General features: G+C 43.0%; 1 pseudogene across 1 annotated transcript; it reads right to left on the bottom strand.

Moving 5' to 3' along the window:
- Positions 1–1,709: 1,709 nt before the first annotated feature.
- On the bottom strand, positions 1,710–3,182 carry LOC310798124 (ras GTPase-activating protein-binding protein 1 pseudogene; annotated as a pseudogene). Its single transcript has 2 exons — positions 2,394–3,182; positions 1,710–2,021 (listed from the first exon to the last, which is right to left on the bottom strand). The product of its transcript is annotated as a ras GTPase-activating protein-binding protein 1 pseudogene (transcript).
- Positions 3,183–26,973: the final 23,791 nt, after the last annotated feature.

Raw genomic sequence — 26,973 nt, 5'->3', positions numbered from 1 at the left:
GAGAGGAGGAGGGGAGAGGGGGAGAAGAGGAGGGGAGAGGAGAAGAGGAGGGGGGAGGAGAGGAGAGGGGGAGAGGAGGGGGGAGGGGGAGAGGAGGGGAGAGGGGAGAGGAGAGGAGAGGGGGAGAGGAGAGGAGGAGGGGAGAGGGGAAGAGGAGAGGAGGGGAGAGGAGAGGGGGAGAGGAGAGGAGGAGAGCACCGCCAGTGGCACCACCGCTGAGTTAAGGCCACAACAGACTCGTCCGTCAGAGCCTCACCCCGATTGCTCTATGACCTCTCTATTTTCCCCATACAAAATAGCCTAATTAACTCATTCAACTGTAAAATCCAACAGGTATAGCCTATGCGTAATGTGTGTGTGTGTGTGTGTGTGTGTGTGTGTGTGTGTGTGTGTGTGTGTGTGTGTGCGTGCGTGCGCGCGCGCGCGCGCGTGCGTGTGTGTGTGTGTGTGTGTGTGCTTGCATGTCTGTACTTCGTAACTAGTGTGTAGGGCCCCGTCAAAATTGCTTGCACTGGGGCATCTCATGACTACCCTACGCCACTTGGACATTATTACCTTAGCTGCTAGCTGGGCACTGAACTGAAGACGGCTTTCAAACGATGGAAGCCTTTTCTCCAAGGTGGGGTTGTGGACCTACACGTTTGTAGTCTATAAAATCAACTTTTTTACAGTTTAAGCATAGGCCTATTCACAAATTTGAACCGCCATCTACCTCACTGCTGCCAGTGATATACAGGGTTGGGATGCTTACTTTAAAAAATGTATCAAATTTCGGCAATAACTAATTACCTGCTAAAACTTGTAATCACTAATGTAATCCAAGTATCACAATATTAAAGTAATGTAACTGATTACTTTTGGATTACTTTTGAACAACTTTCCTGCATTTGACTACTGGAGTCCAGTGGCGTGCATTGAAAAAAAAAAAGCTCTTTCAGACCTTATATGTATAGCAGGCTTTCATCCAATCTATAGTGGTGCCTGTTTCTCATTAATAATAATGAAAAAGTGAAAAATAACATGTCAGCTGGTGCAAATGGCTGCAGACTATTATTTCACAAACTGCTGTGAGACCAGGTTGGACCACAGCGGTGTTGTGTGAGGAAAGTGTTGTAATGAAAATTGTAATCCTGCTAGTAATCCCATTTTTTACTAAATGTAAATGTAATATTTATTACATATTTTTGTGTAACTATAAGGGATTACAGTGGTATAGGCAGAGGGGGGGAAAAGCTCTATTGGAAAATCAACGTTGGAGAGTGACACAGCTAGTAAATGATATGCCATAGGGAATTACCGTCTTTGCTTATAATGGTTTTGCTGATAATCAGTGAGAGGAGATAGAAAAGGAAGGATGATCTAGTTTAACTTATCTGTCTGTCTGTCTGTCTGTCTGTCTGCCTGCCTGCCTGCCTGCCTGCCTGTCTGCGTGTGTATCTTTAATGCTTCCTCCGATACATGTGAAGTCCCCAGCCACTTCTTTTCACATAGCAGCAAGGAGTTTCACGGCCGGATGTAGCGCTTGGAAGGATCACGCTATTGCCCCCAGTTCCCCTCCACCTGAACAGGCGCCCAACCGACTAGAGGAGGCGCTAGTGGAGCGACCAGGACACATACCCATTACCCTGTGGTCTCTGTGCTGCTGACTGCAACTCCATCTCCACTCTGGCCGGTGCTGTGGGAGTGGCTTTGACTGACCAGGGAGATTTTTACTGACCAGGAGAACGGCCTGTTTTCCTCTGGAGCGGTGACAGCGGGCTCTGCAACTTCTTCTCCTCCACATTCAGACGTACGTCACCTCTGAACTTGATGGGCCTGTTGCTGAGGATCTTGTGAACGGGTTCAGAGTCATCAAACACCACAAAGCCAAAGTTTGGAAGCTTCCCTCCACTTTTGATAGTCAGCTCCAGGACTGATCCATACTGTTCAAAGAACTCCTTGAGCTCTTCCTTGAGCACGTCATGTGGGATGTTTCCCACAAACAGCTGATGGGCGCTGGGGTACCGGACGACCCTGTCCACCTGCAACTCGTCCTGCTCGCCATCCCGCACTGGCCAGGGCCCTCGGATGTGCTGCCTGTTGCCCTGTCCTGCCCTGTCGTCCCGCCTGTCTTCCTCCCTGGCATACTGGGTCTTAATTTCCTCCACGTTCAGACACACCTCGTCGCCTGTGAGCTTGATGGGTGTGTTGCTGAGGAGCTTCTGTACGGGTTCAGAGTCATCAAACACCACAAAGCCAAAGTTTGACAGCTTCCCTCCTCCGCTTCTGATCCTCATCTCCAGGACTGTACCATACTGTTCAAAGAACTCCTTGAGCTTGGCCTTGTCCACATCATGCGGGATGTTTCCCACAAACAGCTGGTGAGCATCAGGGTATCGCATGACTCTGCGCACCTCGGACTCACCCTGGTCACCCACCCGCACTGGTCTGGGCCTTCTGTGTACAGGCAGAGGGCCTTCAGGTCTCTCCCTCAGGCTCCAGTCTCTCTGTGGTCTCTGTGCTGCTGACTTCACCTCCACTCTGGCCGGTGCTGTGGGAGTGACTATGATGACGTGTGGGGAGAGTCCTGAGACTGGGATGGCCCCGCTGGGTGGGAGGGTCTTGCTGGTGACCAACGCCCAGGAGAATGGCCTGCTTTCCTCTGGAGCAGTGGCGGTGTGTTCGGCAGGCATGGTGCTGGGCTCGTTGGCTGTGTGCGTTACTTGCTTCTCCAGGATCGTCGCCGTCTTCATCTTAACCTCTTCGGGAGGCTCGGAGTCTGAGTTGCCAAACACCTCATCTTGGTAACGAAACACGTCATTGTGAATGTAGAATGTGTTGGCAACAGTACCGTCAGGTGCCAGCACAAAGGTCTGCATGAACTTCCTCATAGGCTGCATGTTGTTGGATACCTCGCCGATCACCTGCACCAGCACGCCTTGATACAGCGTGGGGTGGGCATCCATGTGCCGGATCTTGGTGTGACAATCCCGGAAACTAAGCCCCATCACCTTCTTACGGATGTTCGATTGTCCATAAACAAACTCCACTGGTTTGCAATTGCTGTCCAGGCTGCCATGCACATAGGAGGCGTTCTTGCCATAAAACCTGTGCATGTAGTCAGGGGACTGGTCCAGGAGTGTGTAGTACCATCGGACAAAATCTTGCCCAACCAGCTGGGCACTTGGCCCTGCCATCATCATTTCTTTGGTGAGCTGGAAAGATCATTGAATTCACTTGACCGATCCTACTTATAGCCTCTGCTATAAGTAGAATTTATGACATCACTGATGACATGATCAGTGATGTCATAAATCCTTTGTTAAATAAATCCACTGTTTATGCTTATGTGACATTGTCAGTTAATTTTTGCATCACCACTGATGTCACAATGGGTCTGTGCATAAGCAGAGAAGGTCTGCCGGAAAGCCATTAGAAGAAGATTAGCTCTTGTTTTCGTTAGTTCTGGTTAGAGTAGTCAGAATGTCTGCAGCTGTTGCTCGTTTGGTTTGGTCGCTCTGCTGCAGATTCCAGGGTGCTGCTGCTGCTGCTGCAGCGACGTGGCAGTGGTGCTGCGGCGGCGTGGCAGTGGTGCTGCGGCGGAGTGGCCGAGCAAATGAGGAACAGCTGTATGCCATAGAGCTGTGCGATAATTCAGTACTATCATTTGTCCTCTTTCAGTGGCATCATATCTTGATGATATGACAATTGCCAGGTAATTATAATTAAATGATAATATAATTGAATTACTAAACGTGACTTGAGAATGACCCCTGTGATTATCGTGATATTGATTTAAACCATATCGCTCAGTCGCAGTATACCCCATTTGTTCAGCTCTCTTCTCCCCTGCTTCCCCATGTTCTCTCCCTCCTCTCCCCCCCCCACTCCCCCCTCCATCAGCAGCTATAAGGAATGGAGCTTTCCATGGTGCTGAATGAACCTATGTTCTAATTAGCCATTTTTGGTTGGCACTAATAATTACCTAATTAGAAAGTCCGGCCACGTTAGGTCACAGGGGTCACAAGGTTCAGAGCGCTCGTACGTGAAATGCCAGAGCTGTGGCCCAACACAATTTCGGCTCACTCACTCAAAAGTGTATCCCTATAGTGCTTCCAGGACGCGTCAATTGCAGTGGAGGGTCTGCGATGATGAAGAGCAGCACGTCGCCATTCCAACAACACTAGGGGTACAGTAGGTGGGTCTTATACAGTGAATTAGAACAGAACAGCTTCTTTTTCTCAAGTTTTTAAAACAGAAAACTAGAAATAACCACCGAACAGAACAGCTTCTTTTTCTCAAGTTTTTAAAACAGAAAACTAGAAATAACCACCTCTCAGTTGTATGCCCCCGCCAAACAAGTCAAGTTGCAATCTACATCCATGTCTGACCAGATTCATACAAGCACAAATGCCTTGAAGTCCACGGTGCAGTGGTGTGGCCATTCAGCCTGATGGCATTTTAGGGAATGTTTGGGGCTACCTCAACGACACAGCTAATTGTTTTCATCGAAAATGATATCCCCCCCCCCCCCCCCCCCCCCCTGCATTTTATTTTTTGTTTTTGCTGAAAAGTGAAATGTTTTAGTAGGTCGCTTTAGCATTTAGCTGTTAGCCCAGCCCAGGCAGACAGGATCGGTGATTCCACCGCAGTAAACGCACATCTGAACAGACGTCTATTTACCTGCTCGAGAATCCCCAATCCTGTAGTGTAGAGCCGCAGCACCATCCTTTGGTGAGTCAGCCCATTGAGATGGGTTTTTTTTACCCCACTCGCGCACCAGCTGTAGTAACATTTTGTGGGCGTTCCCACACAGACTGTATCTATTTGATGGGTCCTCTGTTGTTATGCAACACCAGGCAGTGGGTGCACCTCCACTCCAAGAGTGGCAACATATTTCTTCTCAAATTCACCTCTTTACAAAAGTTGTCTTTCCCGTTCCTCCATTGCTTGAACTTCGCTTTCTGCTATTGTCAAATCTGTCATGGTTTCTGGTGATCCGGTGCAAAGAGGGAAAGAGTAGGCCACATGATATCAGTGATTTATGTCAGACACTGATGATGTCATAGACAGAGGCTATAAGTAGGACCGGTGAAACTCGGGCACCATTGTGACACCACTGATGATGTCACAATGTGGATGTGAGTGTGAAGGTAAAATAAATAAAATATCGCTGTGTGTGCGTGTGCGCATTTTTATTTTCTTTTTTTACCAGATTCATGACAGACCCCTGAAAAGGGTTTTGGAAAATTTGCCTTGCAACTGTGGACGGACGCACACACACACACACACACACACGCACGCACGCACACACACACACACACACACACACACACACACACACACACACACACACACACACACACACACACACACACACACACACACACACACACACACACACACACACACACACACACACACACACACACACACACACACACACACACACACAGCTCTCCAAATATAGTAGTAGGATAGGTAGGATCAGCAACAAATTACTGGCATTGGGACTGTTGAGCTATAAGCCAGTCAGACCATTATGTTATGACCTGGCAATAAATAAGATTATGTCCCCCATGAGACTACACACTGTGCTGCTGCACATCACCAGGATGCCGTTTCTTGCAAAGATGTGCTGCTCTAAATGTCTTAACACAAAACCACTAGGTTACCCTTCACGTCAAACCACACAGACGTCATCTGTTAGATCTGGCCGAAACAAGTCACTGGTGGTATTTTGGGTCTGTTTTCCAGGATTCCAAAGATAGTGCTGTGTTAATCCACACAACGTTGTAAGGATGAGGGGATGGGTTGAATTCTTAATCCTGAGAGTGGATAGGCCTAGGCCTAGGTCCAAGCTTCAGCAAAGCCCCTTCTGCACCACTGATACTGCAATTACATTGCTGGAGCTTTCTGTTCCTCCATGTTGGAAAAGTTTGAATGGCCATTTAGGTCATTGATCAGCCTTTAAATGGGACTTTTGATGCAGCGCTTTGTGGGCGTTCGCCCTTTTGCCAGCATAACACAAATGAAGGAGTGTAGTGCGCCGAGACCATAGACTGTGTGGCCGAGACACTGGAAGATGAGACTGAGTGATAATGTAAGGTGACATGTTGAAGATGGCTCGCATTAAGTGGTCATCCTCACAGTGAAGTTGTTATGTATTTTATTACTGTATACTGTATGGAGCCCATCTATAATGTCTGTTGATCTAAGGGAGTGTGATGGAGACTAAAATAGAAGCAGTCAGCTCGCTAAGATTCAGTTGGCATTTCGCATTTTGCTGCAGAGTAGAGTACAGTCTGCCATTAATAGTGAGATAGGGAGAGAGAAGTATATCTTTTGAGGACAATCATTTTCTTCCTCACGTCGAAGCGGAATCGAGCTTGTTGTGCAGGAGGAATGTGCACGCTGAAGGAAAACACACTCATTTAGAACATATCAGCGTGACGTCATTCACAACATCAGAAACGTACTTCCGGGTGTCACCGCAGCAGATAGTGTGAACGGCTGTTTACGAACGGCAGTTGCACCCGGAAGTATTAGCCAATCCGTTTGTTTAAAAATGATGATTTGTCCTATTACCAGTGAGATAGGGAGAGAGAAGTATCTTTTGAGGACAATAATGTTCTTCCTCACTTCTCTTCTCTTCTTTTGAGAAGCAGAATTGAGCTTGTTATGCAGGATGAAAACACCCTCATTTGGCAGCTGTTTCTGATTCCTGCGTCAAAGTTTCCCCCTTGATTGACAGGACTGTGAAAGATCCTGTGTGTTTTGATCTGATTTGATATCTTTATGTGTCTCGCTTCAGTTAAGTGAATAAAAGTGTATTTTCCGAGTTTAATTACAAGAAGTGTAATGTGGGGGCCATTAATATTATACAGTCTACTGTATGGTGGGGACCTATTATAATGATGTCCAGTTCTATATTTAATTACACTAGAGCAGTGGTTTCCCCACCCCCCAAAACGCTTTAGGCTGGGGTTCGCGTCGCGACCCCCCCTCCCGCCGCAACCCAACCCAATGACAGTGCGCACGCATTCACACACTGATTTCACTCACTCACTGAAATCGTTTTTATAGTTTATATAGCTTCATAATACATTAAACCCTTGGTATGGGAGATTTAATCATCATGGGAGATTTCTTTTTTCTTTTTTCTCTTTTGACAATCATCCCGCGACCCCCTAAAATAATCTCGCGACCGCCTAGGGGATCCCGACCCCCAGGTTGAGAACCACTGCACTAGAGTACGAAGTACAAAGTAGCTTTTCTTTGCTTTGCATGATTCAGTAAAAAATAAAAAAAATCTTATAATAAATCCTTATCTTGTACAGTCCCTTATGCAGCCACTCAGTTCAGCCTCTGTCTGAAATGCTCAGTTTTAGCTCCTCTTTGGCAGACAGCAGAAACTACTGTGAAAAGAAAAAAGTGGAATACTAGTCTCAAACATTAATATAGTTAACATCTCAAGAACTATACTTTACATCCCTTATTGACTTTGTGAGTGAGAGCAGAAGTACGATTTGATCCCTCTAATAAAGTTGAAGTTGTCTGTCCGTCTGCACACCTACACCCCAATTGGATTGTGCTGAAATTTGGTCGACCTGGGATGGATGTGGGCGTGAGATGGTTTCGAGGAAAACAGCTGGATCGTTATGGAGTGTCTATTCGCACCCGGGTGCAAATAGATACTCCGTGAAATGATTTGTGTGATGATGATTAATTTCACTGCAAGGATCCTTTCAAACATTTGCAGGCAAAGAACTTTTTCCAATGTTCTTGGTTAGACAAAGGATTCAAAAGCTGGTTCAAGGGTTCAAGGATTTTCAAAGCTCAGTAAGACTCAAAGACCGAGGGAGAAACTAATTCTGACTAAGACAGAGTTCAGTCAATAAAGAGCCGTGGAGGCACACAGCGGCTCAATAACGGGAGTTTTTCAACAAAATGTGCCCAACACTTTGCAGCAGGACTCAACAGATCACGCTGGGAATTTAGGACTGCAGCTGAAGGTCCTGCATGACAAGAGTAATTAGCCAAGCTACATTGAAACACCAGTCAGAGCGAGACAAGTCCAGGGCCGTAGCCACGGTTGAAATTAGTGATGCCCAGAAGTTTGACTTTTAATGGAGCTTCTTTTGCATTTCTGGATGAGCAAAATTCACACCAAAATCACACCTACAAAGACAACCCAAGCTATACAGTATACATACCTGTCTGGCTATAGCCATTTTAAATGATGAATCATTTTCTTTTTAGTATATTGTATTGACTGCTCTTCAATCTTTTCCATACGTGCCATTTCTAACAATCCATTTTGTGCATATTCTTTTCCAGGCTCATGTCTTAACTCTGATGAAGGATTTAGCATTCACCAACCAGCTGTTTGACACTTCAGTCAGTCACCTATTGCAGTGTGCAACGCTTCAGACAAATACGTCTCACAAATCATATCTGTTCTGTTCTTGATTGAGCTGTATCCAATTAATAACAGGAAGCAATCGCTCTAACGTGAATGTTTGTGACTCTTCGCCCCTTGATATGCTTTCACACATGTCCCACAAGTGTATTCCTGTATTCAAATTTGTTTTTCTCCTCTGCTTTTTTTGTTTTATTTGATAGAGAGCTAAGAGAGAGACAGCAATGGGAGAGAGGGGACGACATGCAGCATATGGCAAATAGCAAATTAATAGGGTTTAATTTACACCCTATTAATAGAGTGTAAACAGCCGAATAGCATGTGTATATTATCACCCGGGTGCAAATAGACACTCTGAATCATTATTCAGGTCTATATGATGTATAGACCCATGAATGTATGGGACGTAAAAAACAACTAGTGTACTTGTTTAGTTAATGGAATTGACCATGTTTACTTTCCAACATATACATCAAAATACCATCAATAGGCCTACAGTAGGTGCTACATAAGGCTTATGTTCAAGTAACATGCAATATAAAGCAGCAAACTGGTCAAAATTCATATTTAAAATGTTGAAATAATCCTCACCCAAACAGGGGGAAATATTTGCTCCAAGTGTTGATATGTATTGGGAGACCATGGTTTCATCACACACTGCAATGCAGTTGAGTGGGCAAGGGGCCTATGGTTCTGCGATGCTGGTGCAGTACACAATACAGCACCCGATTGCCTCAGTAATGGAGTGTCCATGTCGGTGTTTTCCACATATTCATTGACCAATTTTGGTGGAACACTTTTATGCACTGGCCCTGTAAGATATCTGCAATCCTGAAAAGTGTATTACAGTTGAACCATTATAGCTCTTACAGAATAAAAGCATAATATTCATTTGCGCTCTTTGTATCGCTGCATATTTTATCCAGATGATCGTATGAGTCACCTTCGTTGGATTGAGATTGTGACCCACTTTGTTTTCATCTCTCTAAGTGAATAAACGGAACGCTTTATTTTGGCCTGAGCATTCTGCTGCCCACGGATGCACCGCACAACCTTTTTCCCAAGATTTATTTTATCCTAGGATGTTGGGGAGGAAGCATCAAACAGACTTGGGTTCCTCATCTGGTGGGCCACTGTACCTGCTGGGATCACTTCAAAAGCAAGCGGCTATGGAAGATTCTGCTTTCTCTGCTGCTGAGACAGCTCCAGACACGGCGTTATACCACCATGACCATTACATTGCTCCTTGGTACTGTACAAAAATACACTTTGTGTCACAAGGTCAACATTTGAGCGGCCATAGAGACGCTGCATGAAATAGGCCACGCCGCCCATCACGGGGAAAGCACTCCCATACACCAGCGTCATTTCCCTTGAATTAAACATAGCGATATACCGGTACCTATAAAGTCGTGTATGTTTAAATACTATGGGTTTTGTAGGGTCTTATAGATACTGTACATGAAAACTAATTTTGTAAATGGACACTTTCCATTAAAGGAACCCGAATTACTGTTAATTTTTAAATATGCCACCATGTGCTCATAGGCTTTTCTGCTGTGTGGATCCATGGCCTATTTGAGGTCAATATATTAATTAATTGATTAATATCAGTAATGAATTAATCATCATTATTAATTTTTTTTTCCAACTGCTTACTTACCACTAATGTAGCTAGAGTATAATTCAAGACTGATTCAAGAATGCAGCAGCTTTCATTGACATAAATGAACTTGACACACTTGGCTCCAGGAGGAAGTGACTGAGGGGGCAATTTGAAAATGGCCATACCAGTTTTTCCGTCGCCAACATTTCCCCCAAATTTGCAGCATTGTTGCACCCCTTTCCCGACGAGCTAGCACGACATGGTTGGTCCCAATTGGATTCCTTAGAGTTCATCCTGCAGTCCAAGTGGACGTTTGAGCCAAATGTGAAGCAATTCCATGTAGAGCTTCCTGAGATATCGCGTTAACGACAATCAGACGTACATCCGTAGATGCCCCCCCCCCCCCCCCCGCACTGCAAAGTCATGCTGCTCATCACACTGCAGTCCACTCAGATGGAGAGAGAAGCAGAAAGAGTGGACTGAGAGGTTAGAGAAGGATAAAGACCTGCTGATAGAGATCAAATGTGAACAAATTAGACCGCGTAGAAAACATTGGCCATTAGACACCTCTGGAGGCCGTCGACAAACTAATTCACTGCAGACAGCCGCTGGAACAGGAAGAGAACTGAAGAGATGAAGAGCAAAGGAAAAAAACATCACAAGAAAGTTTGGAAATGAGCTTTTTGGTCGGAGAGATGGAGATGATGACTCACTAGATGGCCCCTACAGCCTTTATGGGGAGGTAGATCATTGCGAGGAATAAGTAAATCCAGTGCTTTTCCTATAAGCTGTATTCTGGACTTTGTTACTGGCAGATCTCAGTGTGTTGGGATCTGTGTATCCTCTTGGAGCAGCTCTTTTCACCCCCATGCAGGTTGTATATTTTAAAACGTTGACAGACATGTGCGTCTGTGTCTGTCATGTTTCGCTGAGGGGAAACAGAGCCATAGTGCTCATGCCTTTGTGCCGATGAGCCCTCGCTCGTTGACAGCTCCCAAAACGAAACTGCGGTCACGCCATCCGCACTTTGAGGAAGCGTAGTCGCGCTATCTGCACGTAAAATCCATTGAGCGTCTACTTCGCTTTGCACGGTAAAGAGTGGGCGGAGCCCCTCATGGTGCCTTCAGGTACGCCTCGTACACCCAGAAAGGGATACTAATGGCCACAGAGATTGTTGTAAACAGCACAGATAATGTTTTTCTTATCACTTTCCCCTGTTGAAATGCATACATCTGTCATTAAGGCTACTTTATTGTTCTTCAAGACAACATTTTTAATAATTAACTGTCAATGAGGTTGTTTGTGGTGCCATTTGTCTGTCTGTATGTCTGTTTATTTGAATTAGACAAAAACTAATATGCACATTTTCATGAAACTTGGTGGAAGGGTGAAGCATGGACAAAGGAAGAAGGCATTACATTTAGGTACAGATCTATGTCAGACTGACCTCATGGTGGCGCTATAATAGCCCTCTTTACATAGGCTGATTATCAAAAGGCCATGACAACTTCAAATCAATTTGTTTCCTGCAAACTCCACCAGATTCTTGCTCAGTACTCCCCAGTCTACCTACCTGGTGATTGTCAAGTGGTTTTACTGCAGCATTTTGGAATAATCCAATGGCAGTCATATAGCTACATTATGCATATGACACATTGGCCGATTTTCAAAAGGCCATGAACACTTCAAATCAATTTGTTTCCTGCAAACTCCACCAGATTCTTGCTCAGTACTCCCCAGTCTACCTACCTGGTGATTGTCAAGTGGCTTTACTGCAGCATTTTTGAATAATCCAATGACAGTCATATAGCTACATTATGCATATGACACATTGGCTCATAATCAAAAGGCCATGAACACTTCAAATCAATTTGTTTCCTGCAAACTCCACCAGATTCTTGCTCAGTACTCCCCAGTCTACCTACCTGGTGATTTTCAAGTGGTTTTACTGCAGCATTTTGGAATAATCCAGTGGCAAAGTCATATAGCTCCATTACGCATAATATGACACATTGGCTCATAATCAAAAGGCCATGAACACTTCAAATCAATTTGTTTCCTGCAAACTCCACCAGATTCTTGCTCAGTACTCCCCAGTCTACCTACCTGGTGATAGTCAAGTGGTTTTACTGCAGCATTTTGGAATAATCTAGTGGCAAAGTCATATAGCTACATTATGCATAATCTGACATAGACTGATTATCAAAAGGCCATGTAAACTTCAAATCAATTTGTTTCCTGCAAACTCCACCAGATTCTTGCTCAGTACTCCCCAGTCTACCTACCTGGTGATTGTCAAGTGGCTTTACTGCAGCATTTTTGAATAATCCAATGACAGTCATATAGCTACATTATGCATATGACACATTGGCTCATAATCAAAAGGCCATGAACACTTCAAATCAATTTGTTTCCTGCCAACTCCACCAGATTCTTGCTCAGTACTCCCCAGTCTACCTACCTGGTGATTGTCAAGTGGTTTTACTGCAGCATTTTGGAATAATCCAGTGGCAAAGTCATATAGCTACATTATGCATAATCTGACATAGACTGATTATCAAAAGGCCATGAAAACTTCAAATCAATTTGTTTCCTGCAAACTCCACCAGATTCTTGCTCAGTACTCCCCAGTCTACCTACCTGGTGATTGTCAAGTGGTTTTACTGCAGCATTTTTGGAATAATCCAGTGGCAAAGTCATATAGCTCCATTACGCATAATATGACACATTGGCTCATAATCAAAAGGCCATGAACACTTCAAATCAATTTGTTTCCTGCAAACTCCACCAGATTCTTGCTCAGTACTCCCCAGTCTACCTACCTGGTGATAGTCAAGTGGTTTTACTGCAGCATTTTGGAATAATCTAGTGGCAAAGTCATATAGCTACATTATGCATAATCTGACAGACTGATTATCAAAAGGCCATGTAAACTTCAAATCAATTTGTTTCCTGCAAACTCCACCAGATTCTTGCTCAGTACTCCCCAGTCTACCTACCTGGTGATTGTCAAGTGGTTTTACTGCAGCATTTTGGAATAATCCAATGACAGTCATATAGCTACATTATGCATATGACACATTGGCTCATTATCAAAAGGCCATGAACACTTCAAATCAATTTGTTTCCTGCAAACTCCACCAGATTCTTGCTCAGTACTCCCCAGTCTACCTACCTGGTGATAGTCAAGTGGTTTTACTGCAGCATTTTGGAATAATCCAGTGGCAAAGTCATATAGCTCCATTACGCATAATATGACACATTGGCTCATAATCAAAAGGCCATGAACACTTCAAATCAATTTGTTTCCTGCAAACTCCACCAGATTCTTGCTCAGTACTCCCCAGTCTACCTACCTGGTGATAGTCAAGTGGTTTTACTGCAGCATTTTGGAATAATCTAGTGGCAAAGTCATATAGCTACATTATGCATAATCTGACATAGACTGATTATCAAAAGGCCATGTAAACTTCAAATCAATTTGTTTCCTGCAAACTCCACCAGAGTCTTGCTCAGTACTCCCCAGTCTACCTACCTGGTGATTGTCAAGTGGTTTTACTGCAGCATTTTGGAATAATCCAATGGCAGTCATATAGCTACATTATGCATAATATGACACATTGGCTCATTATCAAAAGGCCATGAACACTTCAAATCAATTTGTTTCCTGCAAACCCCACCAGATTCTTGCTCAGTACTCCCCAGTCTACCTACCTGGTGATAGTCAAGTGGTTTTACTGCAGCATTTTGGAATAATCCAGTGGCAAAGTCATATAGCTCCATTACGCATAATATGACACATTGGCTCATAATCAAAAGGCCATGAACACTTCAAATCAATTTGTTTCCTGCAAACTCCACCAGATTCTTGCTCAGTACTCCCCAGTCTACCTACCTGGTGATAGTCAAGTGGTTTTACTGCAGCATTTTGGAATAATCTAGTGGCAAAGTCATATAGCTACATTATGCATAATCTGACATAGACTGATTATCAAAAGGCCATGTAAACTTCAAATCAATTTGTTTCCTGCAAACTCCACCAGATTCTTGCTCAGTACTCCCCAGTCTACCTACCTGGTGATTGTCAAGTGGTTTTACTGCAGCATTTTGGAATAATCCAGTGGCAAAGTCATATAGCTCCATTACGCATAATATGACACATTGGCTCATAATCAAAAGGCCATGAACACTTCAAATCAATTTGTTTCCTGCAAACTCCACCAGATTCTTGCTCAGTACTCCCCAGTCTACCTACCTGGTGATAGTCAAGTGGTTTTACTGCAGCATTTTGGAATAATCTAGTGGCAAAGTCATATAGCTACATTATGCATAATCTGACATAGACTGATTATCAAAAGGCCATGTAAACTTCAAATCAATTTGTTTCCTGCAAACTCCACCAGATTCTTGCTCAGTACTCCCCAGTCTACCTACCTGGTGATAGTCAAGTGGTTTTACTGCAGCATTTTGGAATAATCCAGTGGCAAAGTCATATAGCTCCATTACGCATAATATGACACATTGGCTCATAATCAAAAGGCCATGAACACTTCAAATCAATTTGTTTCCTGCAAACTCCACCAGATTCTTGCTCAGTACTCCCCAGTCTACCTACCTGGTGATAGTCAAGTGGTTTTACTGCAGCATTTTGGAATAATCTAGTGGCAAAGTCATATAGCTACATTATGCATAATCTGACATAGACTGATTATCAAAAGGCCATGTAAACTTCAAATCAATTTGTTTCCTGCAAACTCCACCAGATTCTTGCTCAGTACTCCCCAGTCTACCTACCTGGTGATTGTCAAGTGGTTTTACTGCAGCATTTTGGAATAATCCAATGGCAGTCATATAGCTACATTATGCATAATATGACACATTGGCTCATTATCAAAAGGCCATGAACACTTCAACTCAATTTGTTTCCTGCAAACTCCACCAGATTCTTGCTCAGTACTCCCCAGTCTACCTACCTGGTGATAGTCAAGTGGTTTTACTGCAGCATTTTGGAATAATCCAGTGGCAAAGTCATATAGCTCCATTACGCATAATATGACACATTGGCTCATAATCAAAAGGCCATGAACACTTCAAATCAATTTGTTTCCTGCAAACTCCACCAGATTCTTGCTCAGTACTCCCCAGTCTACCTACCTGGTGATAGTCAAGTGGTTTTACTGCAGCATTTTGGAATAATCTAGTGGCAAAGTCATATAGCTACATTATGCATAATCTGACATAGACTGATTATCAAAAGGCCATGTAAACTTCAAATCAATTTGTTTCCTGCAAACTCCACCAGATTCTTGCTCAGTACTCCCCAGTCTACCTACCTGGTGATTGTCAAGTGGTTTTACTGCAGCATTTTGGAATAATCCAATGACAGTCATATAGCTACATTATGCATATGACACATTGGCTCATTATCAAAAGGCCATGAACACTTCAAATCAATTTGTTTCCTGCAAACTCCACCAGATTCTTGCTCAGTACTCCCCAGTCTACCTACCTGGTGATAGTCAAGTGGTTTTACTGCAGCATTTTGGAATAATCTAGTGGCAAAGTCATATAGCTACATTATGCATAATCTGACATAGACTGATTATCAAAAGGCCATGTAAACTTCAAATCAATTTGTTTCCTGCAAACTCCACCAGATTCTTGCTCAGTACTCCCCAGTCTACCTACCTGGTGATTGTCAAGTGGTTTTACTGCAGCATTTTGGAATAATCCAATGGCAGTCATATAGCTACATTATGCATAATATGACACATTGGCTCATTATCAAAAGGCCATGAACACTTCAAATCAATTTGTTTCCTGCAAACTCCACCAGATTCTTGCTCAGTACTCCCCAGTCTACCTACCTGGTGATAGTCAAGTGGTTTTACTGCAGCATTTTGGAATAATCCAGTGGCAAAGTCATATAGCTCCATTACGCATAATATGACACATTGGCTCATAATCAAAAGGCCATGAACACTTCAAATCAATTTGTTTCCTGCAAACTCCACCAGATTCTTGCTCAGTACTCCCCAGTCTACCTACCTGGTGATAGTCAAGTGGTTTTACTGCAGCATTTTGGAATAATCTAGTGGCAAAGTCATATAGCTACATTATGCATAATCTGACAGACTGATTATCAAAAGGCCATGTAAACTTCAAATCAATTTGTTTCCTGCAAACTCCACCAGATTCTTGCTCAGTACTCCCCAGTCTACCTACCTGGTGATTGTCAAGTGGCTTTACTGCAGCATTTTTGAATAATCCAATGACAGTCATATAGCTACATTATGCATATGACACATTGGCTCATAATCAAAAGGCCATGAACACTTCAAATCAATTTGTTTCCTGCAAACTCCACCAGATTCTTGCTCAGTACTCCCCAGTCTACCTACCTGGTGATTGTCAAGTGGTTTTACTGCAGCATTTTGGAATAATCTAGTGGCAAAGTCATATAGCTACATTATGCATAATCTGACATAGACTGATTATCAAAAGGCCATGTAAACTTCAAATCAATTTGTTTCCTGCAAACTCCACCAGATTCTTGCTCAGTACTCCCCAGTCTACCTACCTGGTGATTGTCAAGTGGTTTTACTGCAGCATTTTGGAATAATCCAATGGCAGTCATATAGCTACATTATGCATAATATGACACATTGGCTCATTATCAAAAGGCCATGAACACTTCAAATCAATTTGTTTCCTGCAAACTCCACCAGATTCTGTACTGAGCAAGAATCTGGTGGAGTTTGCAGGAAACAAATTGATTTGAAGTGTTCATGGCCTTTTGATTATGAGCCAATGTGTCATATGCATAATGTAGCTATATGACTGTCATTGGATTATTCAAAAATGCTGCAGTAAAGCCACTTGACAATCACCAGGTAGGTAGACTGGGGAGTACTGAGCAAGAATCTGGTGGAGTTTGCAGGAAACAAATTGATTTGAAGTTTACATGGCCTTTTGATAATCAGTCTATGTCAGATTATGCATAATGTAGCTATATGACTTTGCCACTAGATTATTCCAAAATGCTGCAGTAAAACCACTTGACTATCACCAGGTAGGTAGACTGGGGAGTACTGAGCAAGAATCTGGTGGAGTTTGCAGGAAACAAATTGATTTGAAGTGTTCATGGCCTTTTGATTATGAGCCAATGTGTCATATTATGCGTAATGGAGCTATATGACTTTGCCACTGGATTATTCCAAAATGCTGCAGTAAAACCACTTGACAATCACCAGGTAGGTAGACTGGGGAGTACTGAGCAAGAATCTGGTGGAGTTTGCAGGAAACAAATTGATTTGAAGTTTTCATGGCCTTTTGATAATCAGTCTATGTCAGATTATGCATAATGTAGCTATATGACTTTGCCACTAGATTATTCCAAAATGCTGCAGTAAAACCACTTGACAATCACCAGGTAGGTAGACTGGGGAGTACTGAGCAAGAATCTGGTGGAGTTTGCAGGAAACAAATTGATTTGAAGTTTTCATGGCCTTTTGATAATCAGTCTATGTCAGATTATGCATAATGTAGCTATATGACTTTGCCACTAGATTATTCCAAAATGCTGCAGTAAAACCACTTGACTATCACCAGGTAGGTAGACTGGGGAGTACTGAGCAAGAATCTGGTGGAGTTTGCAGGAAACAAATTGATTTGAAGTGTTCATGGCCTTTTGATAATGAGCCAATGTGTCATATGCATAATGTAGCTATATGACTGTCATTGGATTATTCAAAAATGCTGCAGTAAAGCCACTTGACAATCACCAGGTAGGTAGACTGGGGAGTACTGAGCAAGAATCTGGTGGAGTTTGCAGGAAACAAATTGATTTGAAGTTTACATGGCCTTTTGATAATCAGTCTATGTCAGATTATGCATAATGTAGCTATATGACTTTGCCACTAGATTATTCCAAAATGCTGCAGTAAAACCACTTGACAATCACCAGGTAGGTAGACTGGGGAGTACTGAGCAAGAATCTGGTGGAGTTTGCAGGAAACAAATTGATTTGAAGTTTTCATGGCCTTTTGATAATGAGCCAATGTGTCATATTATGCATAATGTAGCTATATGACTGTCATTGGATTATTCCAAAATGCTGCAGTAAAACCACTTGACAATCACCAGGTAGGTAGACTGGGGAGTACTGAGCAAGAATCTGGTGGAGTTAGCAGGAAACAAATTAATTTGAAGTTGTCATGGCCTTTTGATAATCAGTCTATGTCAGATTATGCATAATGTAGCTATATGACTTTGCCACTAGATTATTCCAAAATGCTGCAGTAAAACCACTTGACTATCACCAGGTAGGTAGACTGGGGAGTACTGAGCAAGAATCTGGTGGAGTTTGCAGGAAACAAATTGATTTGAAGTGTTCATGGCCTTTTGATAATGAGCCAATGTGTCATATTATGCATAATGTAGCTATATGACTTTGCCACTAGATTATTCCAAAATGCTGAAGTAAAACCACTTGACAATCACCAGGTAGGTAGACTGGGGAGTACTGAGCAAGAATCTGGTGGAGTTTGCAGGAAACAAATTGATTTGAAGTTTACATGGCCTTTTGATAATCAGTCTATGTCAGATTATGCATAATGTAGCTATATGACTTTGCCACTAGATTATTCCAAAATGCTGCAGTAAAACCACTTGACTATCACCAGGTAGGTAGACTGGGGAGTACTGAGCAAGAATCTGGTGGAGTTTGCAGGAAACAAATTGATTTGAAGTGTTCATGGCCTTTTGATTATGAGCCAATGTGTCATATTATGCGTAATGGAGCTATATGACTTTGCCACTGGATTATTCCAAAATGCTGCAGTAAAACCACTTGACTATCACCAGGTAGGTAGACTGGGGAGTACTGAGCAAGAATATGGTGGAGTTTGCAGGAAACAAATTGATTTGAAGTTTTCATGGCCTTTTGATAATCAGTCTATGTCAGATTATGCATAATGTAGCTATATGACTTTGCCACTGGATTATTCCAAAATGCTGCAGTAAAACCACTTGACAATCACCAGGTAGGTAGACTGGGGAGTACTGAGCAAGAATCTGGTGGAGTTGGCAGGAAACAAATTGATTTGAAGTGTTCATGGCCTTTTGATTATGAGCCAATGTGTCATATGCATAATGTAGCTATATGACTTTCATTGGATTATTCAAAAATGCTGCAGTAAAGCCACTTGACAATCACCAGGTAGGTAGACTGGGGAGTACTGAGCAAGAATCTGGTGGAGTTTGCAGGAAAGAAATTGATTTGAAGTTTACATGGCCTTTTGATAATCAGTCTATGTCAGATTATGCATAATGTAGCTATATGACTTTGCCACTAGATTATTCCAAAATGCTGCATAAAACCACTTGACAATCACCAGGTAGGTAGACTGGGGAGTACTGAGCAAGAATCTGGTGGAGTTTGGAGGAAACAAATTGATTTGAAGTTTTCATGGCCTTTTGATAATCAGTCTATGTCAGATTATGCATAATGTAGCTATATGACTTTGCCACTAGATTATTCCAAAATGCTGCAGTAAAACCACTTGACTATCACCAGGTAGGTAGACTGGGGAGTACTGAGCAAGAATCTGGTGGAGTTTGCAGGAAACAAATTGATTTGAAGTGTTCATGGCCTTTTGATAATGAGCCAATGTGTCATATTATGCATAATGTAGCTATATGACTGCCATTGGATTATTCAAAAATGCTGCAGTAAAACCACTTGACAATCACCAGGTAGGTAGACTGGGGAGTACTGAGCAAGAATCTGGTGGAGTTTGCAGGAAACAAATTGATTTGAAGTTTACATGGCCTTTTGATAATCAGTCTATGTCAGATTATGCATAATGTAGCTATATGACTTTGCCACTAGATTATTCCAAAATGCTGCAGTAAAACCACTTGACTATCACCAGGTAGGTAGACTGGGGAGTACTGAGCAAGAATCTGGTGGAGTTTGCAGGAAACAAATTGATTTGAAGTGTTCATGGCCTTTTGATTATGAGCCAATGTGTCATATTATGCGTAATGGAGCTATATGACTTTGCCACTGGATTATTCCAAAATGCTGCAGTAAAACCACTTGACAATCACCAGGTAGGTAGACTGGGGAGTACTGAGCAAGAATCTGGTGGAGTTTGCAGGAAACAAATTGATTTGAAGTTTTCATGGCCTTTTGATAATCAGTCTATGTCAGATTATGCATATTGTAGCTATATGACTTTGCCACTAGATTATTCCAAAATGCTGCAGTAAAACCACTTGACTATCACCAGGTAGGTAGACTGGGGAGTACTGAGCAAGAATCTGGTGGAGTTTGCAGGAAACAAATTGATTTGAAGTGTTCATGGCCTTTTGATAATGAGCCAATGTGTCATATGCATAATGTAGCTATATGACTGTCATTGGATTATTCAAAAATGCTGCAGTAAAGCCACTTGACAATCACCAGGTAGGTAGACTGGGGAGTACTGAGCAAGAATCTGGTGGAGTTTGCAGGAAACAAATTGATTTGAAGTTTACATGGCCTTTTGATAATCAGTCTGTCAGATTATGCATAATGTAGCTATATGACTTTGCCACTAGATTATTCCAAAATGCTGCAGTAAAACCACTTGACTATCACCAGGTAGGTAGACTGGGGAGTACTGAGCAAGAATCTGGTGGAGTTTGCAGGAAACAAATTGATTTGAAGTGTTCATGGCCTTTTGATTATGAGCCAATGTGTCATATTATGCGTAATGGAGCTATATGACTTTGCCACTGGATTATTCCAAAATGCTGCAGTAAAACCACTTGACAATCACCAGGTAGGTAGACTGGGGAGTACTGAGCAAGAATCTGGTGGAGTTTGCAGGAAACAAATTGATTTGAAGTTTACATGGCCTTTTGATAATCAGTCTATGTCAGATTATGCATAATGTAGCTATATGACTTTGCCACTAGATTATTCCAAAATGCTGCAGTAAAACCACTTGACTATCACCAGGTAGGTAGACTGGGGAGTACTGAGCAAGAATCTGGTGGAGTTTGCAGGAAACAAATTGATTTGAAGTTTACATGGCCTTTTGATAATCAGTCTATGTCAGATTATGCATAATGTAGCTATATGACTGTCATTGGATTATTCCAAAATGCTGCAGTAAAACCACTTGACAATCACCAGGTAGGTAGACTGGGGAGTACTGAGCAAGAATCTGGTGGAGTTTGCAGGAAACAAATTGATTTGAAGTGTTCATGGCCTTTTGATAATGAGCCAATGTGTCATATTATGCATAATGTAGCTATATGACTGCCATTGGATTATTCCAAAATGCTGCAGTAAAACCACTTGACAATCACCAGGTAGGTAGACTGGGGAGTACTGAGCAAGAATCTGGTGGAGTTTGCAGGAAACAAATTGATTTTAAGTTTTCATGGCCTTTTGAAAATCAGCCAATGTGTCATATTACGCATAATGTATATGACTTTGACATTGGATTATTCCAAAATGCTGCAGTAAAACCACTTGACAATCACCAGGTAGGTAGACTGGGGAGTACTGAGCAAGAATCTGGTGGAGTTTGCAGGAAACAAATTGATTTGAAGTGTTCATGTCTTTTGATAATGAGCCAATGTGTCATATGCATAATGTAGCTATATGACTGTCATTGGATTATTCAAAAATGCTGGAGTAAAACCACTTGCAAATCATCAGGTAGGTAGAGTGGGGAGTACTGAGCAAGAATCTGGTGGAGTTTGCAGAAAACAAATTGTATGTTTTCATGGACATTTTAATATCAGCCTATGTAAAGAGGGCTATTATAGCGCCACCATGAGGTCAGTCTGACATAGATCCGTACCTAAATGTAATGCCTTCTTCCTTTGTCCATGCTTCACCCTTCCACCAAGTTTCATGAAAATGTGCATATTAGTTTTTGTCTTGAAGAACAATAAAGTAGCCTTAATGACAGATGTATGCATTTCAACAGGGGAAAATGATAAGAAAAACATTATCTGTGCTGTTTACAACAAGCTCTGTGGCCATTAGTATCTGTTTCTGGGTGTACGAGGCGTACCTGAAGGCACCACGAGGGGCTTCGCCCACTCTTTACCGTATAAAGCGAAGTAGACGCTCAATTAATTTTACGTGCAGATAGCGCGACTACACATCCCCAAAGTGCGGATGGCGTGACCGCAGTAAAACGAAGGACAAGGCCATTGATGTCAGAAGGATGCAACCCACCATAATAAAAGCCAAGGAAAGTGAATTGGTGGAGTATATAATATACAGTATCATATCTGGAGCTGTGGTGGGTGGAAAACGTTGCTTTGAGACAAATACATGTGCTTTCTCTGAGAACAAAGGTACAGCAACATTTCTCTTGCCTCCAGAAGCCGAACTCTTGTGCGGTATAAGGATGAACTTGTTTGATCCGAATTTGATAAATGTTGTATCCTGGTTTGGCTGCTTTAGCCATAGGCCAAAGAAAACAGACTGGGGAGACTTGATGAAAATTGGCAATATGATTACTGGTGTGAACCAGGCACAAGTAACTGGAGTCTTTGAGGGGATAATGCTATTGTGTCCTGCTTTGATGCCCTCTGGGTGCCACTTTAGGAGGCACCCAAAGAACCGCGACAGATTCAATTAGACCACTTAATTTAGACATGCAGTGATGTGATCTGTAAAGTGACGTTTTCCCCACGGCGCTGGCAGCAGGCGAGGCCGGGGGCCTAAGATGCCAAAGTCAGGACACTCAGTCAGTCAGTCAGTCAGTCAGTCAGTCAGTCAGTCAGTCAGTCAGTCATAGATGTTTAGTGAAGGTGGCAGGGCTAGGCATAAGTAGGTCGTAGGATTCGAGGAGTGGGTATCTTAATAGTGGTTTGATCCCAAAAAAAAGAATTCAAATTAGCTACTGCTACTAAATTGAATGTAAATGTTCATGAATGTTAAAGTTCGCTCATCACTGTCCCTTGACTCAGCTTTGTTAAGTCACAAGGGAAGTCAACATTTCAGGAAGAAGCATAAGGAATGAAGCTGATGGCAGCTCTCACAAAGGTTACAGCTGGCCTTCTCTTCAGATCTTCACACACACACTGATGTTTAGATAAGCAAGTGAAGACAGAGTGGATCATGGCAGCATCTGTCTACATTTGCAGAGAAGTAAGGATCGTGATGAGGTGGCGTCGGCGAGCACAATAAGTAGCTGTGCTTTCACATCCAGCTAAGTGCAGAGTGAGTGTGTGTTTGTTTGTACAAACACAGGTTGAGCTGGGCTATGAAGATGTCGCTGATGTTCCATCACATGATGGCCCTACCAATTGTTCCTTGGCAGTGTGCCACCCGACAAAGGCCTGTCAGAGGAACCGGGTCGAGCCCCAGTCAGCTTGATTTGTAGACGAGGAAAGCAGAGGATCATCCATTCTTTTTGATAGGTTCCTGGCATGGATTTGAGCGGTTGTCACAGCAACTTAAGAACAGATTTGCTGTCAAAACTGAAATATTATGTATATCACCACCCATCTATTATTAAGGTGCACCCTTGGGCCTCACTGCTTCATGTAAGATGAGAATAGCTGTTCATCCATGGTCTCTGCTCATATCAGCACTGCATGCTCTAGCAGCAAAAAGTTGGAGGAACAAGAATTCAAAGAATAACTCAACACATATAGTGAATGAGGAGGCGGCCCTCTGTTATTGTCTTTGCAATGACAATTAAATCCTCTTGTTCCTAATCAGTCACTGAGAAGTTTCCAGAGAGAGAGAGAGAGAGAGAGAGAGAGAGAGAGAGAGAGAGAGAGAGAGAGAGAGAGAGAGAGAGAGAGAGAGAGAGAGAGAGAGAGAGAAGAAAACTGAAATTCATCACCTCAAGTCTCAAACATTTCCCTGTAGCAAAGCTGACTGATCTGGGCCAAATTCAGCAGATTATTGCACAGCTGGACACAAACCATGTCTGCACAGACCAAAGCACAAGATCTATTCTTTGTCAGCTTTATGCAGAAATGTTGGAAAACTGGCTTGGATGGTGGAGATGGTGGTGGTGGGTGGTGGTGGAGATACAGTTGGGCACTGGAGTGGTGAACCAAGGACACTTCCCATCTGATGTGTTGAATAATTTGCCACACAAAACCTCCGCCCACCCCTCCCGCTTAACTATTAGTACAGGTAATAATAATAATCCTAATAACATTCATCTCAATAACAGGAGGCTAATGGAATGGCTGACCCTGCTATAATACAGCACATTTGTCTGTTCAGAGGAAACCACGTGGAACCAACGACTGCAGGTAGGACAAAAGGCAGAGCATAAGTGTGAAATGATTTGGGCTCCGCATTAATTACTCAATTAAGTGTTCAATGATGTTATCCATCAAAAAATAATGAATGGAGTCTGGCAGCCGGCAGTGTGGAAAAAAAAGTGTCTATGTTCTACAGCAGATCACAGCAAAGTGTCAATATACTCGCATGTGATACACACACACACACGCACGCACGCACGCACGCACGCACGCACGCACGCACGCACGCACGCACGCACGCACGCACACACACACACACACACACACACACACACACACACACACACACACACACACACACACAGTACATTCTACCAAAAGATCAATACATTTGCCTGGTGTCTGTGGATTTGACACTAGTGTGATAAAATGTGGTTGAATGAGCACCTGTGTTCCATGACTTCTCACTCAGAGCTTTCAGAGGTATTACCCTCTGGTATTAATTAAAAGCAGAAAGCGCTCCTCAACACAACCTTGGCCCGCCTCACACTTTCTCACTTTGCTGCCATACAAGATGTTTTCTTGGATTCTAGCTAATACAATTTACGAGAAATGAGGTCAGTCGATGACAGGTAACAATGTTAAGAATGTTCCTGAACTTTATATTTCTCTGGCGAGACATTAAAGCTGCAATATGTAACTTTTTTTTTTTTACCTTAATATAAGAGCTTTTATATCATTTCGATTGTACACTGACTTCTAATTGTGAGAATGGCACCTCTATCATTACCACCTGTGCGCCCTCAAGGCCTGTTAAGCTGCGTTCACACCGACCTATTAAAGTTTTTCGCTGGCGTCGAGTTTACATACAAAGTCAATGCAAACGAGCGATTGAGCGTATATTCGCCTGGGAGAAAAATCGCTGGGCGTCTGAACGGCAGAGACAGAGCGATAGAGAGAAAATACGCTCGTCGCCCGAGATGAAATATCCCAACTCGAGCGAAAATATGCTGGCATCAGTCGCTCGCTGTTCAATGCTGATTGGCTGCCGTGTGAGAGTGAGTCAAGGATCACACTGGCTTGGAACAAACCGCTGGTTTATTGTGTGGCAACAAACCACATTGACAGGCTGACAGCTGACATGAAGTGAAGTCTGTACTACCGGTATGGAGCTCGCATTAGGAGCACGCGGGGTTCCTCTGCCTTTCCGACATGCTGCCACTCCGAACGTTAACTTCCATTATTCGGACTGGCGGTCGTTCACCTTAGAAGCCGCAATGCCGACCTTAGGTTTAGGCGTGGGGGTGGGAGAGGTTAGGTTTTGGGTTAGGGTCTGGGGGAGGTTAGGTTTAGGCATGGGGGGAGGTTAGGTTTGGCGTGGGGGCTGGGAGAGGTTAGTGAAAAACGGGGAATATAGACCCCCTTTCGGAGTGCCGATATTTCGGAGTGGCAGAACGTCGGAGTGGCAGCACGTCGGAGTGGCAGCATGTAACCGGAGCACGCTGATAGGCTTAGCTTGTAAACAACGACGGGGGCTCGTAGTGGACAAACATCATGACATTGCGTAACGTTATAGCCCCCACATGTCCGTCAATTCGTGTGCCTGTTGAGCGATTTAAACAGAGCGATTCCAAAGGATTGAATCAAGCGACAGAGCGAAAAATAAATATATCGGTGTGAACACAGCTTTACACTACCATAACTCCATTTCCTGCTGCAGCTCCTTCATATTAAAAGCTTTCCACTGACAAACGAACGGGATGCTTTTATTGTGAATAACGTATAGGAAGAGAAATCTAGGGCAGCGTCATTTTGGTATAGTAAGGTATGGCACTCGGCATACCTTGGCTTCTAGCCAAATTTGAGAGAGAGAGAGAGGGGGGAGAGAGGGAGAGGGAGAGAGAGAGGGTGAAAGAGGAAGAGGGGGATGCACGGGGGGGGGGGGTCATAGATTGAAAATGATTTTTTTGGGGGGGCCGTTTGCAGGTATTGAGGTCTAATCAGTTAGAATAGTGACATAATTGTATATCTTTCATAATAAATACATATAGCTTTCTGAGTCCCCTGTTAGTTGATGGACCCAGGTAGCTCAATTTAACCGTCACAAAATCCCACGGCACACCTGGACTTGCCTCACGTGTCACACCATTTGGGAACCACTGCTGTAGAGCAATGTGTCAGACTAAGGCAGCCTCACACCACTGTGAGCCAAGGTGCAGCCACAAAGCAATGTTAATAGATCCAGTGAAGAGGCACCACACTTGCTCACAATTTATTTTCTGCCATACTATTAAAATAATTTCATTGACGTTTCGGAAAAGCAATAGTGGCGCATCTTGACTAAATCAATTGTAAAGAAATGTGGAAGGGGAAAAGCAGTCTCTTGGAAAATTAGCCGTATGGACTGAGGTGCGCAGTAGCTTATGCCTTGGCTGCCAGCAATACCTATTTGCTGACATGGCAGTTCAACAACAGCAATAATAATGATAATGATAGAATACTTGATTTCAATAGCACTTGTCTTTCACAACGTACAAAGTGCTTCACAATTCAAAAATGAGATGAAGGCATCGTGGCTTTATCCAGGTCAGTAGTAGAAAGAAATCATCTAATTTTAACCTTTTAACTTAGACATGACGTGATGCGACATCAGGCATATTCCAGTATAGAGATCGATTTAGACCATTTATACACAGTGACCAACTTTTGATTTTGTGTTTCTGTA

This window comes from Poromitra crassiceps, assembly GCF_964638095.1.
Source record: "Poromitra crassiceps genome assembly, chromosome: 25".
NCBI lineage: Eukaryota > Metazoa > Chordata > Actinopteri > Beryciformes > Melamphaidae > Poromitra > Poromitra crassiceps.
Note: the sequence above shows the minus strand (reverse complement) of the source record. Positions and strands in the feature narration are given on the sequence as shown.